General features: G+C 38.3%; 1 protein-coding gene across 1 annotated transcript in view; it reads left to right on the plus strand.

The window, feature by feature from the left end:
- Nucleotides 1-1,140: 1,140 nt before the first annotated feature.
- LOC107753439 (polycomb group RING finger protein 5-B) overlaps nucleotides 1,141-3,602 on the plus strand; it is a 27,203-nt gene continuing 24,741 nt past the window's right edge. The window contains exon 1 of the mRNA XM_016569578.1: nucleotides 1,141-1,324. The gene's annotated coding sequence lies outside the window, so the exon portion shown is untranslated. The remainder of the gene's footprint in view (nucleotides 1,325-3,602) is intronic.

The raw sequence follows: 3,602 nt of genomic DNA on the forward strand, positions 1-3,602 counted from the left end.
GTGTTGCCTTGTTGTCTGTTTCCTGACCTTCTGCCTGTGTTTATTGGATTACCCCTCTTGTCAAGCCCTCTGGATACTGTTCGCCGATCGTAGACCCACGCTAGCCCAAGGAATATTCTTGGTCTTGCCTGTGCCATACCTGTTTGCCGTTGTTCGACCCTGTCTGTGTTTTTTGACCACGTCTCTTGTGAATAAAAGCTTGCACATGGATCCGCACGCCTCTCGTCTCGTCAGCCCCGTTACAAGGGCCTTCTGTGCCAATTGAGCTAATCTTACCACAAGAGTCTAATTTTATCTTTTTGCTTCAAAATAAAAACTTTAATTTTTACTTCACAAATCTAAAAACATTGATGTGTCCACAGACACCAACATGTGTAGCGAATCAGCTCATGGGGAAATATGAATAATTAATCATAACTAGTTATAATTAATTATAAATATTTAGATCCGCTGTAGATATTTACTTGACCTCTCAGTTTGATTGGTCCAGACGCTACACATGTTTGGTATTGAACATAATACAATGTTATAAGTCACCATTTTCCAGAGACACAAAATGTAACCAAATCTCACAAACGTTGATATTCAGATGAAATGACAAAATTAAAAATAGCGTAGCCATTCATCAAAAATGCTGACATGAGATTTTGTGCAATTTATGGTTAAGGCATCTTACCCCATCTTACCCTGTATTTCCATTTTTTCATTGAAATTTTCATTTTATTTTTACTAGCATTAATATTATTTAAAACTTTAAAATATATTTAAAACATCACCTCATTATTCCAAACATATGTTTATTTTTATGTTTTTTTTCTACATAGCATATAACATAGCCTGATTAGTCATTTGAGGGAAGATGTTTGTGCATACGTTTTTTTTTGTTTGTTTTTTTAGGCTAAGGAGGCTAATGTAACATTATCATTCATGCCGCTCCTTATTAATGCAACCCTGTCTGACATGAACTGCAAGTCACATGTTAACGGCAGGTACCTGTCTTGAATAGGTCCATACGGACAGGGCTACCTGCCACACTTGTGTCTTCATTGATAAACTGGTTCTAAACTGTTACTGGACTAGTTGGTAATTGAAAGCTGTGCCCTAGTTTGTGTCCAATCAGAGACAATCTGCCATGGAATGAATAAAACAGCAATGCGTAAACAAGAACTGGAAAGTCCTCCGCCCCCTTCCCCATATCATCTCAAATGAAAGCAGTTCCGTATTCTGTGCCGCTACTACAACCATCACTTTCAACAGTCCAAATTCGTTCAAGCCTGTTTGTAAAAATCAATGCGCATCATCAACATGGACCCATGATGTGAAGGTAAGAGATGGTCGTTACTGTCTGACTGCAGCTCTGTGTCGTTTTCACGCTCTCCCTTCATCGTAAAGTTTCGGGTAGGATGGGAATGCGGTCTCGTGTCATATATCAAGTTCGTCAGCATGTCTGTGTCTCTGTAGCATAGGCTACTAGTTGTGAGGGTACAGCTGGTTATTTAGTGCACACTGATGACCGATAAAACACTCGCCTCTCGTTTACGGAAAGTGACACTTGTACAAATGGCAGCAAGTTAAATCGAGTGCGGCACTGATCGCACGTTATTCGTTATTGAGGTATACGCAGCGCAGGGTTTTACAGGAAGATGACGCACAGAATGACACAGACGATGGCCAAGTAGGGATAAACCCAATAGTTTTGACTTAAAAAAACAATTATATTGTCGTGAGGATGTCACGATAAGCGACGTAGCTGATGAGGACCAACTACATTTGGAGTATAGATCATATATAATAAAACCACATTGGATCTGTTTGTCAACACCTTTCATTTAAGTCTGATCGCAACATAAGATAAGGGACGTTATAAAAACTAATATAAAATAAGACAAAATGCTATGTTCACAGGCCCAAATTTTGTGTCGGTTGATAGCTACTTATTATACCAAATAATACGAGTCCCCCACTTTATACATGATTTTTTGTAAGGATAAAAGTAGTTACACATTTATTGAATGAGTTATATATGTCATTTTCGAAGCCGCTGTACATTAATCCAATGGTTTCGTTTTGAAGATCGTGGGCGGGGCTTAACGCGTATGTGTCATGATGCACCTGTAGACAAGTTCAAGTTTCGGAAATATTAAAGGTACACTCAATAAATATCTCTAATAGTAATATATTAACTTTCAGCAAGTGCTCTATACAAAACATAAACATAAAAGCATCTAAGAACAGCCAGACGATATGTGACCCCGGACTACAAAACCAGTCATAAGCAGCACTGATATATTTGTAGCAATAGCCAACAATACATTGTATGGGTCAAAATGATAGATTTTTCTTTTATGCAAAAAATCATTAGGATATTAAGTAGAGATCATGTTCCATGAAGATATTTTGTAAATTTCCTACCGCATAAAAACATAGTAATTTTTGTTTAGTAATATGCATTGCTAAGAACTTAATTCGGACAACTTTAAAGGCGATTTTCTCAATATTTAGATTTTTTGGATTCCAGATTGGATTCCAGATTTTCAAATAGTTGTATCTCGGCCAGATATTGTCCTATCTTAACAAACCATTCATCGATGGAAAGCTTATTTATTTATAATGAATAAATCTCAATTTTAAAAAAATTGACCCTTATGACTGGTTTTGTGGTCCAGGGTCACATATGACAACAAACACAACATATTACTTTATTAAAGGCAATAGCATAGTCTAGAGCAGTGGTTTTCAATCCTAGTCCTGGGGACCTACCGCTCTGCACATTTTGTGTGTCTTCCTTATTTAACACACTTGATTCAGATCATCAGTTCATCAGGTGAAAGTTCCATGCACTGAACTCAGTGCCTGCGTCCCAATGTGCGTACTATCCATCCTAAATTCTACGTGATATTAGTAATTTTCAATAATATTTAGGGCAGATAGGGTGGATAGTATGCTCATTGGGACGCAGGGCGTGTGTCAGATAGACTAACAGAGACATACAAAATGTGCAGGGTGGTGGGTTTGGATTGAAAACCACTGGTCTAGGGCAGTGGTTCTCAAACCTGTCCTGGAGTACCCATTTTGTATGTCTCCCTCATCTATCACACCTGATTCAACTCATCAGCTCATTAGTGGAGACTGCAAGACCTGAAGTGGGTGTGTCACATATAGGGAAACATACAAAATGTGCAGTGCTGGGGGTACTTCATGGAGATGTTTGAGAACCACTGGTCTAGAGTGCCCCTGCGTCTCAATGTTCATACTATCCATCCTAAATAGTATGTGAGATTAGAATAAGTGTGTCCCAAAGCATAGTATGTTGAAAAGAGTATGCCAAAAGTCCCCGGATGGTCTACTATTTCAGGTCGATTTTTGAAGTGTGGATCCGTGCACACTCTAATGGCTAATATTGCCCACAATCCATTGCGCTTTGGTGAAGGATTCTGTCAAGAACTGCAAACACGAATAAAACGCGTTAAAAACTACAAACATGGCAGATGTGCGCGACCGGCGGTTAGGTAGAGAGGCTTAGAAAAAGGGGTTTGAGTTACTAATATTCAACATTTAACCTGGTAAAAAAATATGTATTTAATGTTATCTGTGTTATATTT

This window comes from Sinocyclocheilus rhinocerous, unplaced genomic scaffold (assembly GCF_001515625.1).
Source record: "Sinocyclocheilus rhinocerous isolate Xijiao unplaced genomic scaffold, SAMN03320098_v1.1 scaffold2216, whole genome shotgun sequence".
In the NCBI taxonomy this organism is placed as follows: Eukaryota; Metazoa; Chordata; class Actinopteri; order Cypriniformes; family Cyprinidae; genus Sinocyclocheilus; species Sinocyclocheilus rhinocerous.